Source organism: Ambystoma mexicanum, chromosome 1q, assembly GCF_040938575.1.
Source record: "Ambystoma mexicanum isolate Mex_15411 chromosome 1q, UKY_AmexF1_1, whole genome shotgun sequence".
In the NCBI taxonomy this organism is placed as follows: domain Eukaryota; kingdom Metazoa; phylum Chordata; class Amphibia; order Caudata; family Ambystomatidae; genus Ambystoma; species Ambystoma mexicanum.
Genome location: NC_090922.1, coordinates 656,915,018 through 656,930,882, shown reverse-complemented (window position 1 = coordinate 656,930,882; position 15,865 = coordinate 656,915,018). Strand labels below are relative to the sequence as shown.

The 15,865-nt window shown below is 44.8% G+C and overlaps 1 protein-coding gene across 2 annotated transcripts in view; it reads left to right on the top strand.

Annotated features, from left to right (window-relative positions):
• METTL13 (methyltransferase 13, eEF1A N-terminus and K55) overlaps positions 1 to 15,865 on the top strand; it is a 284,161-nt gene that overhangs the window by 659 nt on the left and 267,637 nt on the right. The window lies entirely within an intron of this gene.

Sequence of the window (15,865 nt, the reverse complement as noted above, 5' to 3'; positions counted from 1 at the left end):
AACTGTCCTAATAATTAAATAAAAGATTCCAGCACCTACGAAATAGTACAGTGCCATTTCGTAGGTGCTGTGTTTCTTTTGTTGCATTTAAGACTGCTTGGCAACTGAAGCCAGGGCTTTGTGTCAGTCTATTGAATGGAACTAAAGAAATTGAGCACCTCTGAAATAGCACAGTGCAATGCGATAGTGGCTTGTCAGCAGTAGGACTCAGGTTCAAATCACCAGCATGGGACAATCAAAAAAGCGAGGAAATCAATTTTTGTTACTGTCCCATGCTGGGGATTCAAACCCAATCCCTGCTGATGACAAGCCTGTGTCACATGCACTCTGCTATCTGCTGTATATGTTTCTTTCGTTCAATAGACTGACCCATAAACCCTGTGTCAAGCAGGCTGTTCAATGAAACAGGGCTTTGGGTTTGAATGCCCAGCACTGGACAATATAAAAAACTAAACTGACTGTGAGGAAAGCCACTGTTTGTATTGCCTTGTGTTAGGGACACTTCAGGCCACGTCCATAATTTAGGCAACCCCCCCTTGATGTCTCACCTCACTTAATGCACTGAAGAGCGGTATTGGGCTGGAACAAGACAGAGCTGAGTTCTGGCAAAAACTGTGTTGCTGGAGTGCCATTCCATGTACGAGGGCCCTCCCTAGTTGAAGAAGCTTTCTGCCACTGACTGCTGCAAGTTTTCCGAACAGCTTATTTCGTGCAGTTGAGCGGTGCACGTTTTCACAGACTGCATCTGAAAGTCGTCCTCGTCCAAAGCTGTATTAATGTCTCATGCTTTGCACATGTTTTACTGTCGGGGTGACTAATCTGAAAGAGGAAATGGCACCATACCAAGTGTGCATTGCATGCTCAGAAGGAATGAACGTTTGAATTACTTGCACAGCCATGTTTGTTAAATTGGTGGTCCTTCTTATGTTCCCAGAATGCACTTTGTTTTATGCAAAACAGACAGCAACCCACATAAGTGCATATGATGTTGTAAACCAACCTGACTAACCGGCATTCCCTCCCTGTCTCTCTTCCTTGTCCTAGTACAATACATGAGGTGTCCCACTTTCCTGGGAACCCTTAGAGTATATGGCCCTTTAGGAACGTGCATATGTAATGGATGGGACCACACCAGAATAATTCTGAGTCCAAATAACGGAACCAACTCAGAAATATGTGAAGTACTGTTTTATTAACAATTATCTAAAACGGGGAGGTTACAACGAACATCAACAGACGTATGCTCAGTCTCTCAGTGATCTCTGCATAAAATATGTTTTTTATATGAAAAATACGTCCGTGACATCACACTATGTGGCAATAATGAAAAAAACTGTCAAGAGTCGTGATTGGTTAAGTGAGACATCAGTATACATTTCTATAGGAGCTAGGACTGCTATTGGGTGTCCATTATCAGATGGACCACTTATGCCTATGTAATTTCAGAAACATTAGCTATAGTTTCTTATTGGTCTTCAAACTATAAGGTCCTTCGTTATATTGACTAATACAATTGGTTGGCACGCTATCTGGAATATTCGGTTCATTTAGCAGCACGTAAACCAAGACCCAGGTGCAGGGAGGTAGGTCATGAAACTACCTCACCACCCAATTAGCCCAACATTTCTCATCGCCCATGCCTTCTGCCATGAAATTGTCTTTGTACTTGGCCTTGCAGAACATCCTAGTCTTTGAGAATCCACGGCAGTGAGGGCACTCGCTATCGTGTCTGGGACTTCAAGTTCAAGCTCTATTTCCATCCTTGGCTCATGTGATGGGAAACCACGATCTAGTCCATTTTGTAGTTTTTAAATGCTCTAAATGAATTAGTTTGGCATCCTTTGGGTTATATCTTGCACCTTAATGCGAGAAGGTTCATCCTGCGGTTAATCACTATTCTTCAGAATAGATAGCTGACCTTGGTTGTTTCAGTCTTGACTTCAGTCCAGACAGTCACGCCATGCAGCTCCATGAGCCTACTATTCTTGCTGCAACACAGTTTTCCATTCTTGCTTCACAGGCTCTGGTGTCATGGTCATGAAGTCAGGGGCACAGGCATGCAGGGGTCGCATGCACAGGAGACCTGGGTGGACACTGTCATGGCGCCTTTGGCGCCAGGCTCATGAACAAAAGTAAACGAGAACATCCATTTAACACCAACAAGCTTTTATTATGGACATAGCACTTCAGATGCATTAACCTTGAACATTCCATCCATTAAGCAGGATGCATTAACCTTGAATATTCCATCCATTAAGCAGCCCCAAGTGTATTCTTGGGTGTGGCTGCTAATGGATTGCCTTCGCAAATGCTCACTCTCTAGGATTGGCAGGGTGTGGCTGGTAAGCCAGCCCTAATGGGCGTGCCCACGATCTCAGCTATATAAGCTGCCCCGATCCTCAAAGACGCTTCGCGTTATTCTGCACTTGCAAGCAGTGCAACGCTCACTGTGGCCTGAGGTCAGACTTACCTTTGAAGATCCTGCTTCCTGAACATCCTGCTTCCTGTCAGCATACTTAACTGGGGGAAGCTGTTCTTACCTGTACATCTCTACGGCGAACCAAGTATTCATCTTTACACTTTCCGGAATGCCGAAATCTTCATCTTGGCACCGCAGCACGACATGCTCCATCGTCGACAGCAGCGCCTGCAAGGAAAACAGAAGACAAGGTTAGATATCGAAAATAGTCAGTTTAAGTTTGCGCTTCGCCATACTTCACGCTTTTCCTTAAACTATCACTTACCTGTTGTCGAACATTGCGGTAGCATCCATCTTCCACCTGGCTGCGTCTCGCCTCTCACAGCTGCATTGAGGCCGCGTTTCCATCTAAGGGAAGAAAATAGAAGAGAGACATTATTGTGGGCATTAATAGGAGCAACATATAAAGACATTACACATAATGAACAGCATCACAAGAGCTCAAGAAAGACTTGCCAATCATAAGGAGAAGCATAGTCGCAGCTGGACTGGATTAATCCTTATCAGGGATCAGTGAAGGAACTAGATCCCATTCGACGCACCCCTGCCAGAAGTAGCACGATGGCGAGCTTATCTTCCATAATTCATAGCTGAGCTTTATGGGCCGGCGTATGCTCACAGAAAGGTGAAGGTTTCGAGAGGTACAATAATCACAGATTGGCGCACTTGCACAGTCTTATCTCCACGCAGGAGCAGTATCCCCACGTACTACCGCTCACAGCTTTTCTACCGAGGGAGAGGCCTGAAGGGGGTGATTCAAGTTCAGGGAGGGCTGCAACCGTGCCCCAACGCCTCTGCAGAGACCAGGTGAGCGTAACATCTGGCTTACTAAATTCATGATACCAATGTCCAGTTTCTATACAATGACGGCTTCTCCTGCATTCTGTTCACTACTCAAAGCCAGCTTCTATGATGACTTAATCTACCTTGCGTTTCAGTAACTACATTTATTGAACGGTTGTTCTGCAGCACTTCGTGCATGTCTAATCGTCCCCTTTAATACTGGGAAACTCACTCGATTCTTTACCTCGTCATTAGTTTCTTCAGGATCTATACATCATCTTTAGCCAGTATCTCGAGACGTTGTGCACACTTCTTTATGACTTCATCAATTCATTGGTTAGCTTCTTTTCACACTCCTTCAGGTTATCGCGTTGAGGATACAGGTAGGGTTGTTTCAATGGATATCTTCTTTCAAACACTCGCTGCAGTATTGGTATTATGGCTGGTGTTAGACACAGCACGATTACGTGTCTCCAGTACATGGGAGGTAGGGGTGGGATCTGCTGCAGATGCACATAGCCGCTCCTTTTCACTTCTATTTCTTTTCCCTTTGCCCCTCCCCTGGGCATACAAGCCCGACTTACCTCCATTTTATTTCCATGCCTTCGGCAGAAACCTACCTTTTGTTGGATCCTCCTCTCTCTGGCTAAGCTGAGGGTGTTCCATCGCTGAACCAGTGGCAGGATTTCCATGCTGTGCGCTGGGAGACTTCTGCTTGTTATGGCTCCTAGGTCTCCTGCAGGGCAAGGAGGGTCGGTTGAGCCCCTACCAGGGCCGTGCCACAGCTGAGCTGCGGGCCTGGTGCGTGTCCCTGACTTCAAAGGCCACTGACCCGGCAGAGCAGGGGTGGCTACATTCTCATGGGCAGTGGGTCCTGGTAGAGTAACCTCCTGTCTTCCCTGCTCCGGTACAGCTAGGGAGCGTGAGGGTTGGGGGCTATGGCGGCCTGTTGACTAGGTTACAGGTCTCGCCTACAGTATTTGGCGTGCTTCGCACACCGTATATACCTTGGCCTCCGTCTGACGGAGGCTTGATCTGATGTTTGTTCTACGCCACCGTGGGGAATCATGCTGAGAAATGCAAGCATGTGGAGCCTAGCTCTGCTTCTCCTGAACGACCCAGGAAGAAGGCTGCTGAGTTTTCTGAGGAACGGTTAATGCAAATCTCCAGGAAGGCTATTAGGGAAGAAAAGGGTAGCATCAAGCTGATGAAGAAATGTAGGCTTTGCCCTGCCTATTCTGCCTCCTCTTCGGCATCCTCCGCTGACGGCTCTTCTTCCTTTGGCTCCAGGGATAATCAAAAGGAAAAGTACCCGGATAGGGACGCTGTGGCGTGTGTGCTGATTCAGGTGTTCCATTATGTGGGGTTTGCCCAGCTTGATCCTGTGCCTGCTTCGGGGGATTCCACTGCCACAGTTTAAAAAGACCTTGAAATATGGTTTTCCGCTACAGACTGAAGTAAAATGTGAGGTCCTGAATGAGTGGGGGAAACGGACTGTGTAGCTATCCCCTGGTTTTTGGCAAAAATGTATCCTCTTCAGGGGGAAGTGCACCTTCTGCCTCAGTCCATTTAGGTGGATACCATCCTCCCTAGTCTGGTAGGCCGTTCATCCATGCTTCCTCAGGAGCCATGGATGAACGGCCTGTCAAAGACGCTGTGAACAAGCAGAGGGATGGAGCTCCTCGGAAGGCTGAAAGGGGTGCCCATCTCGCCATGCGACCAGCAACCTATTCCTCGTATACAGCTGAGGCTGCCCTTGAGAACCTGCATTTTGTGTCCAGAGCCTTACAGGGGAGGTTGGATCCTGCTCCGTTGCTGCTGTCGCTGAAGTCTCAAACTGAATTTCTCTCTGACGTATGAAAGGGTAAAGGCCTCCGCCATGGCGATGGGTGCCATCATCGCTGGCCGTCATCTCCAAATCAAGGATTGTTGTACAGACTTGTACCAGAAGGCAGTGGCCCTGAACATTCCCTTTGTTGGACGTACCTTGTTTGGTGACTCCCTAGAAGATAAGATGCTCAAGGTCTTCCAGTCCGATAAACATGCCGGCATTCTTCGGAGCAAATCCGATGCAAAGTCGAAGCACAAGAACCCTGTCTCTGTATTGGCCTCTGCCTTTGGGGGGGGGCTATACTTGCAATCGTAGCAGGGATCAGCTTTGCTGGATGCCTAGGAACTGACGTCCAATATCCCCTCTGGAGCAACAAAAGTCCTGACGCTAGGCCTCTGGGGGAGCGCCTGCAGTGGTTTTGGTGGACTTGGTCTTATTGGTCCAGGGGGACCCCTGGGTCAACTGGACAGTGCGTTGGTGCTACTGGATGGAGTTTGTGGAAATCCAGAACACCTTGGGGATTGTTAGGGTGCCTCTACCCAAACCGAAGGTCAAGAGGGCTGCGATGCACCAGGCTATCGAGGACCTTCTGGTGAAGGGGGGGGGGCATCTGACCAGTACCCTGGAGCAAGAGGAGTCAAGGGGTGTATTAAAACGTTTTTCTGGTGCCCAAGATGTTCAGCTCATTGACCTGAAGGTCGCTACATTCTGACCTGGGTCGCCAAGAAGTTCTGGCTCATCGGCCTGAAGGTCGCTACATTCTGATCTGCCATTTCAAGATGAAGTGGCTACAACGGGTGATCCCTCTGATCTCACCGTATGAATTTCTGGCCTCCTTTTGGCCTTCAGGAGGCCTATTTCCACATCTTTGTGGAGGAGCCATCAGTGGTTCTGGAGGTTTCTAGTGAGGTTGGGGAGGCCCTTCCAGTTCCAGGTCCTCCCCTTCTGCCTCAAATCTGCTCCTAGGATCTTTAGGAAAACCATTAGGTCCTGTTGCTGACATTCTTCACGTCTTGGGCGTCTAGGTTTTCCCCGACCTGGGGACCTGGGTGATTGGGTGTTTCAGGGCTGCTTCCCCAGCGGTCAGTCTTGGGCCATCATCTACACTTGACCTGCATGGCTCTGCACGATCTGGACTTTCTTGACAACTGGAGCAAGTCCCGTCTGACTCCCTCCCCAGGATCTCCAATTCATCAGAGCCTGGGTCTGGACATTGCAGGGAAGGGTCCTTCTCCTACGGTCCCTGTTGTCGTCCTCCAGGCCGTCGGTGAGACACTGTCTCCGGTTCTTGGGCTACATGGCCTCTTGAGTCTACTTAGTTCCTTGGGTGCATGCCATCAAATTCCTCTGCTGTGCCACCTCCATCACGTCTGGCAGGAGGACGATCCAGAACTGGACCAATGGATTGCTGCCTCCTGGGCAGAGGCACAGGGGGGTTCTCCATTGGTGACACCTGCAGGGCCGCCATGCGGGCTAACCCTACTATTTTTGTTCGGCACTACCGCTTGAATCTTCACAGGACAGGGGTGGGTTCCTTTGGTACTGGGATTCTGGGTGTTGGGACCAGTTGACTCTCTGGGCCCTGTTTGTATTCTACCGAGGCCAATGAGAACATTGCAATAAAGTGGTGCTGGGTGGTGTGCACGGTGGTGCCTTGAGGTCTTGTGTTTTCTTGCTTCATTCAGCGCTTCCTTTGGCATACCTTATGTACTGGGACGAAGAAAAGGAACGGGGAGGTAATATGTGGATTACTAACCAGTAATATTCATTCCTTCTCATCCTATAACTCCTCGTACCGGTACTTTTTCTTCTGCTTATAACAAAAAATATAACAAAAATGTATGTGGGGGTGGGGTAAAGGGTTAAGTCTTGTGTGGAAATGGTTGGGGTGGGTTTTTAGGGGTGGGAAACAAGGGTTTTGGGGGGACCCCCCCAAAGAAAAATAATTTGTTATATTTTTTGTTATAAAAGTTTCTGCATACGTGCATTCTTCATAAAGTGTTATAAAGACATGTAACCGAACATTATTGTAAAGTATTGAGAGAATGCATTGTTTTACAGTAGCAATAATGGCAGGTAGGAGGCTCATATGGTGTTGGTCCTTTTGAGGCACAGAGCTGGGCCATTTATGACCGACCCCCTGATAGGGTTCATCATCAGTTCTTTTGAAGCTGTTACTTGGGCCCATTTGTTGACCCGGCACCCTGCCCATTGAGTGATTACAGCAACTTGGTGTTACGGATGTCAGACTACAGATCTCTGCAGATGTAAATTTTATCCCCCTGTTAAAAGATCTGTTTGAATGTTTCTTATTACTTGGGGGAAGTCTACTGTGAACACACATTCTGAGAATATATTGCTTGTTTATATTTTTGGGATATTTGTTTTGCTCCAAGGGAACATTTGGCCCTTGCTTAATTCAGGCAGTGGCATAAAGTGTATACAGTTGCTTGGGAAACCTTCCCCCAGCACTGGCTGGAGTCAGGGAAAATACAATCCTGCTTTCTATCCCATGTTGACGTTTCATTCACAAATGTAGCATTTGCAATCCTTTTCTTTTCCACATTGCATTATTATAACTGGTTCTTTAAACGGTGTTAACATTATTTCTGCAGTCCGACCTCTGTTGGTAAAGATTTACACTTCAAGTGTCTGCAGGACTGAGAATCAGCATTAGAAAACAAAGAGAAAAGCAAAAATGATATAGGCCTCAATTTGTTTTTTTACTTTTCTATAAATTGCTGTGCTTTTCATCCCAGAGTTGACAGTTTAATACATATTGCTGTATTCTTCCATGTAACTGAAAATAACTTTTTGGACCTTATATTTTGATTTGGGCCAATATATTTTACTTTTTTAGATGGACTGCAGACCTCATACTTTTCCTCGCATGTTTCTTTCAAATGCTTTACATGGGATGCAGTCCATATATATTTATTTTTAGATGTTACTTTTCATCCTTTCCTTTTGTGTAGATTACCTCACAAGTGGCATTTCACATAGTGGGCAGAGAATCCCTAGTACCCAGAGTCCCTCATAGTAATGAATAAGGGTCAGTTAATGTGACTTTGTTGGAAACTGGTGTAGTAATGTTTCGAAATTGGTCTTTGTGCAGTACTGGTTTACTGTCATAGAAGACATACCTTGATATTTGAACTGCTAGAGTGTAGTGAGGCTACGTCATCAGGGTGAAATTCCCATGTTGTATGTTTCCCTTGGTCCTTGTGAACTGTTGAATTGCTTCTTTATTATGTAAATAAAAAATCCTCAAGCGAGGGCCTGGATTGGGTTATCTGTTGGGACTCCTGATGAGCTCAATTAGTGCTGCCAAAAGATGATAACCTGGCTGTGCTTAATGCTGCGACAATCTGCTTTTCCAGTAAACCTGCAGCGCCTATTTCACTCCACCCTGAACCCCTTCCCACAGGCCTACCATTCGTATGCTGTATCACTGGGTTTACCACTCAACGACCTCAACTTTCCTTCCAAAGATTGTAGTGTTACGGAATGCTGGTCATGTAGGTTCTTGGTGTCTTGATTGTGTCTTCCAACTCTGCCACCTTGCTTTCTGTGGATGTCACTCGTTTAAACACCTTTTTATGTCATGGCGAATCTGGGACACCTCTACTACAACTTTGCCTGAAGTGTGGTTCAAGATTCGTGCATAGTTAATTATTTCTTGCACTGGATGTTACACATTCTTTAAATAGGTTCGTAATATGCGGTATCCATAGTTTGACAAAATCCTGCTGATTTTGCTGTGTGGAAAAAGGAAAATATAAAGTCTTTCATTTTGATTTCATGTGGAGAAATGTCTATTTTGGCAGCTGCATATATGAGACAGATGATTACAGCACCACCTGGGGCAATGACACTCTGTAGTTTAGAGGAATATGGTTTGCCAAATGCAGCCATACATTGGAGGCTGCCAATGAGAACATCAACGCAATGTTCTTAAGTGTTATGGCTGATCATCAAATAAGAGAGAATAGATGCAGAAGCTATTCTGGATATAAATCTGATTTGATGTGGAACTGTGCAGCAAATCCTCCAGTGTAACTCTTCCAAGGTTATCTCTGCTCTACTTTTTTGTGCCACAGGCCACTATCCTGTACTGCAAAATCCCAAAGGGTGGGTCTACCTGCATGTTGACGGACATCAACATCCATTTGTCTGTTTTACAGTTGGGAGGTTTTTGCAGCATCTCTGGGTTCTTTCATAGAAACCATAGACTACACACCTGCAAAGATGAGGATAACCTCCCTCAGCCCCCACAAAATCGGGCAGATGTTTAGGAATTGTGAAGTGTATTTATTCCTTAAATGTAAATATGACTTGCTGTGTAGATGACCTCTTAACTCACTGCTTCGCTAGCATCATGGGGTATGCTAATGATGCCTTTATCCTTAAAAGCAGCACCTTACCCGAGGTCATGATAAATGTGCTATTGGAAAGGTGTTAGTTGTTGGGCAATTGTGTCCTTCTAGAATTGATGTTTGCATAGCTTGGAATAATGGCATATGTTTACTGAACACTGATGAATGCCTTGGGATATTTCTGAAAAATTGATTTACCATCTCTGTCTCCTTATGGAACGGTGCATAAACTCTTAGACTGTGGGTCTTAACCGTTTTGCAACTGAGGAGATAAGCTGCCAATAGGTATAATGCAGTGAGTATCTAAACTAGAAATACAATTGAACATACGTTTTGGTTACTTAAAGCTGGTTTTGACATCTACTTGCATCAATAGGCAACCTCATGTATGCCCCGTACAATAGTATCTAGTGTTATTGGGTTGTAGCCTGATGTCATGGCTTGGCTATTTGTAGGCAGCTTCCTTGAGATGATTGGGTTCTGGAAGATCAAGATGAACTTCTGAACCATGAAGTGGGAATTTGCCAACACTAACCCAGAGATTATAATTTCTTCAGATAGGGGACGTTAACAATTTCTTCTGATAGGTTGAAGTACTCCTTTACATATGTGTACATTCTGTCTATCCTTGCTTTTTGATGCACATTTTTTATAGTGAACATTAGGGAAAAGGGTTTAATGTGCCAGTTGAAAGTGACAAGGAAATATTCATGTTTTTACAATAAAATAAGATCACCTTGTTAATTACTCTCCTCTGTGTATTTAATAGAATCCGAACACCCTCCTTGCTATATAGTACGGAGAATCATCATGTAGATGTTTAATTAAACAATGCAGTACCTTGCCGGCTTTCTAGGACACCTTTTGGTTAAAATACCACAACATGCTGTGTACACGTCCATGTCCTCCAGAGGTCCTATACCTGCCAGGGCAGTAACCCTACAACCAGGCAGGGTTTGGCCTGTATCAAAAAACTGTATTTTAGGCCTTTTCTCTCATCCGATGGGCTGGGACCACTCTGAGTTGAAATTCCCTCGAGCCCTGGTTTACACATTAAATGCTGTCCTTTACAAATGCACTTGTTTTGGTCGATCTTAATTTCCTGATTTCCTGATGAGGCATATCAATTTGGGCATTTTGTAACATCCACCACCCGCATATCATCATTCTAGGAGGTCATCCTGTATTGTTAATTTCAATGTTCTTGATGTAGTAATTTTGACGCTGAACTAAGTAGGGTCAAGAACCTTCTGATTTAATTCACACCATCTTGCAATTTTTTAATGTTTTTTAATGTCACTGTGCATCGCAGCACTCTGACCAAAGACCTCTTAAGTGGAAAATTTGCTTCCAGCTCTTTCTAAATAAAATGATTTCGATGTCCATGAAGTGTATAACAACATTGAACATAACCTTACAGAAGCACCAGACCGCATGGTTTCATCTTTTCTTTTTTTTCAAATGTATCTTTTATTGAAATCTCGAGTACCTAATAAGAAATCAACACCAGTATAAAATTCAAAGTGAGAACATTGAAACTTCTTTTCTTTTTCCAACCACCCAAATAATAAGTAATACGTTTAACAAATATTAATTGGTTCGACACAGCGTTCCAGTGTACTTTTATGCATCTCCAGCAGTACCTCAAATTGTCATTCTTCCTCGAACATTCCCATCCCTCGCAGGGGTCCCATCTGTGTAAGTTACATTAGTTTTGAAATAAGTGCTTCAGGGCCTGTGGCCTAACAAACATGTGTTCCTTGTCTTGGACAAACTTGAAGAATGCGACCCAGGTTCGAGAGAATCGAAGTTCTCTGTGATATGTGCAGTCAACTTTTCCATGGCAACTATTTCCCATATCTTAACCCACCAGGATGACCGGATTGGCCCCTCCGTTGTTTTCCAGAAGCGTGCTCGATTTAGTTTAGCTGGCAGCAGTAGCTGTGTTATGAGCTCTGCCTTGGGACCTGATGCAGGAAAAGTACCGTTATCGGCCACATCCCCTAGCAAAATGATGCGAGGGCACATGGGGAGTAAACACCCCGTGATATCTTTTATCCTTGTCCTGATTTCTTGCCAATTTTTTAGGACAATCCACCACATATGTATGAGAACCCCCCCGCATTCCCAGGCTGCCCACACTAATGCCAACAGCCGTCCGGATATTCGGGTAGGATCGCATGCAATCTCTGCAGAGTCATGTACCAATGATAACATATTTTTATCGCACACTCCTTGAACATGGTGCACCGTGAGCTTTTTTTGGGCTCGAACCCATTTTTCCTGCCTTGAATCCGTTGGGCTCTGTCCCCAAATCTTTTTCCCATCATATCATGTATGTACGTTTGTCTTCAACAGAGGCCTTTTCTAACAGGCGAGAACAGTTGGAGACTTTCTGAAGATCCTCTGAGAACTGCCGTTCAATTCCTATGGGGACGCGTGTACCTGCCTGAATAACTTGGTCATTGAAATGGCATGAAAATCAATGCTAAAAAGTCAAGTCATGGTAATGAAAGCAATAAGTAGAAGGTGGGAAAGGTTGACTTGGCGATTTGAGGGAATTCCCTTAGAGATTGTTGATACCATTGTATATATCGGAGTAACAATTAACAAGAGCAGAAGTGAACAATATCATTATCTATACCTTCACTCCAGGCTTTCAATACTAATAAATCGGGGGTGGACCTTTCAGAAGAAATTTGGGAGATTTATGTTCATACCAATATTTGCTTTTTATAAGCAGAAAGTGTCCCAAATACTAACCTATGGCGCAGAAGCGATCCTCCATATGTCCTTTTCTGTGTGTGATAATCTTGAGGGTCTCTTCTGGCGGAAAGTTCTGGGGCTCCCTAACAGCTTGCCAACCAGTGTGATCAGGCTAGAACCTAAGTTACAATCCCTTGAGTCCTTGGTGGTATGGAAGACGATGGCTCTATAGCGTAAATGCATTGAGAATCCTACTATTCCACCGTTTGAATTATTGAAAGGTTTTGGAAAGAGAAAGTTAAGAACAGTCTGAAGGGGAGGGATATTGAGATTGAAGATCTAATGACCAACCCCTGTAGGGTGAAATAAATGCTCCAGGCGTGGGATTGGATCAATGCTGAAGATCGTTGTAGGAAAGACAAATTGGGTTGTTTGCTAATTGGATGGAAAGGCTATGAATATGCTTCCAATCTACCTGCAGAAATTCCCCTCTTCAAAGATTTGTGACCTCCTTCAATGTCGTTTAAACATCTTGGACACAAGGGGAAGTACAGTGGAGGAGGAAGTTGCCTGGGGTCTGAAATCCATGTGTAGATTTTGTAAGCTGCCAGAAATGGTGGAATGCTCCAAGCATTTGATAATGGTTTGCCAATCTGTGGTCCACGTCAGAAATTTCTTTTTAAAAGAGCATATGGGGAAAGTAACGACCTTGAGCCTGATTGAGTGGTGGAAATAGGTATTGATAGGTGAGCAAACTGAATTGGTAATTGCTACCATAAAAATGTTGGATTTTTTGTTGTCAGGGAAGGGAGAGGGTGAAGAGGGTTTGAGATATTCTCTTCCCAACTAGAAATTGAAGGTTACTGGAGAGAAGGATGATGATTGAGTTGTAATGTTAAATTCTTTTTTATTAACATGATCATGTAACGTGTATTCTTGATTTTCATGTTTTTTTAAGCCAATAAAACATTTGAAAGTAAAAAATAATAACTTTGTCATTGGAACCCAATGTTTGATTTGGAAGTATCTAAAACGTTCTGTTTCAGGCAAGGCCAACTTTTCTTTACATTCTATGAATGTGAGGGGATTCCATCTTTGTATATGTCCCTGAGTCGCAGGATCCCGAGTGATTCCCATTGTGCAAAGATTCCTTTCGCCATTGCTGGGCAGAATTCCGGATTCTGTAACACTGGTAATAAGGGCCCAAGTCCCGTTTTAACCCCCAATTGTGCGCAAGCTTTATCCCAGGTAATAGACCAGGTGGAATCTAGCAAGAGGGCCCTGGCAGATTTTGGTAGAAATGTCAGATGGACTAGAGGAAAGCGGTTGTAACTTTGATCTATTATCTTCCATTTTGGGCTCGTGTCATCTAGCGCCCATTGCAACATTGGCGCAATCTGTGCTACTTGGAAGTAACGCTGTATCGACGGGACCCTTATTCCCCCATCCCTGTCGACCTCAGGAGTATGTGGCGTGAAATCCTAGGTGGTTAATTGGCCTATTGCTTTCTGTAAGTCTAGAAGGCATCTTTCGGAGACGAGGATTGGCAATGCATGGAAGGCAAAGAGGAGTCTTGGTGGAATTGTCATTTTAATTGGATTGACCCTACCCAGCCTTGATATTTCTTGGGTTTCCCTGCGTTTTAAGGTGCCTTTAGTCTCCTTCCACATGTTGGGGATGTTTGCTCCCATAAGAGTTTTATATGATTTAGTAATGTGCACCCTTAGGTATATGATCTCATCTGCCCACTTGAAATGAAAGGCTGATTGTATTGCTAGTTAGGTTTCAGGTGGTTCCCTAATTGCCAGTCCTACCGACTACTGATGATTAATGCGGAAGACTGATGCCATGAAGAATCTTTCAAGGAGATCTAGTAAAGGCAGATCGACGAGAGAGGTTTTTGGAAGAAGCAGATAATCTAGTCGGCGTACAGCGCCACTTTGCGTGTTACCCTCATGCGTCGGTCCCAGTATGTGTGAGTTACTATGTATCATTATTTGTTCTGGGGGTTCTAAAGCCAGTCTGAGAAATTAGCAGAGACAACTGGCATCCTTGCCTCGTGCCCCTACCCAGAGGGTGTGAAGATGTCCTGGCATCATTAACTTTGATTATGGTGGATGGTATTTGAAAGTTAGCCAGACTTAGTTTGTTTAAGACTGGGCCAAACCCATAAACTAGCAATACTGCTTGTAGGGAATCCCATGACATGCTATCAAATGCTCGATGGGCGTCCAGGGAAAGAAGTGACAATCCCCCTGGAAGTTTTGGGGCCATCGCTGTTAAATCAACCACCCTCTGGATGTTGTCATGAGCCCCTCTATATTTAATGAACCCTGTTTGATCTTTGTTGATTAGGTGAGGAGGGACCTCTCACAGCCTTGTGGCTATGATTTTACTATCAAGTTTGGCTTCGGTATTCCGGAGGGCTATGGGGCGGTAGGAAGTACAGATCTTGTGGTCTTTTTCTGGTTTCAAAAGTAGGGTGGTTATGGATTCTGCCATAGATTCAGTTACTTTCCACGATTTGGAGAAGGAATTAAATAGAGTGATGAGTTGCAGGATTAGGGGGCCTGCAAATGCTTTGTAAAATCTGTTGGTAAACTCGTCTAGACTGGGGGCCTTTACCGCAGGAAGGGTGCGTATGGCTTGGGCTACATCTTGGGCAGATATATGGTTCTCTAGTGCTTCCCTCATATTGTCAGGGATTCGGGCAAGTTGTGCTTGCTCGATATATTCTCCGGTATGGATAGGGTTTTCCTGATGTGGGGTGGAGACCTTCCGTGATTACACGCTTCCCATCCTCACCCCTCAAGGCGCCAATATAGTGAAGAGCTGCCGCTTTCTTGAGTTTAGCTGCTAACAGCTTATTCGCCTTGTTGCCCCTAGAATAGCCCCTAGAATAGAAGTATTGTTTTGTTCTAAGTAGGGACTGTGCTGCCTTCCCCATCATGAGTTTCCAGTGCTTGTCTAGCTATTCTGAGGTCCCTTAATGAGCGCCTATTCCCTTTTGTTGCACATGCTCTTTCTCTTGTACTACCCCCTCCAGCATAGCCAAATGTAGATTCTGAGTTTTACCCCAGGCGACTGATTGCCCATTGATAACCCCCTGAAAGAACGTCTTCTCCGTATCCCACACAGTTCGCATATCCATGTTCTCCGTCATATTTTCTTGAAAGTAGCAGACTATAGCTTCCTCCTATATGGGCCCTAGCGACCGTATCTGTTAGTATAGCCTTGTTAAATCTCCATGGGGGTTTCTGTCGTGGCGTGCCCCGACCTAGGTCTAACTCCAGTTTTACGGGAGAGTGTTCTGTGAGTGCTTTCAGTAAAATCTCTATTTCTTTAGCCAGTGGGATGAGACCAGGAACGTGTCTAGTCTGGAGAAGCCCCTGTGTATAGCAGAGTAAAAGATATATCCCCTCTCCTGAATGAAAAAAAAAAGTAATTGGTGAAATCTCTCAAAGTGTTGTTATGTCATAGTAGTTAAGTCGTTAATGGTGAGAGTCAGCAATTGATCCACAGTCGGATCTACTAAACAATTGAAGTCCCCCCAGTATATCTCCATCCATAGAATTTACTAATGTCTCTCTGAACTTCCCCAAAAACTCTGCTTGCTTTTCATCAGGGAGTATAATGCCCCCAGTGTGAGTTGCGATCTCCCAGGTTACCCTTAAGTAGCAAATATCTCCT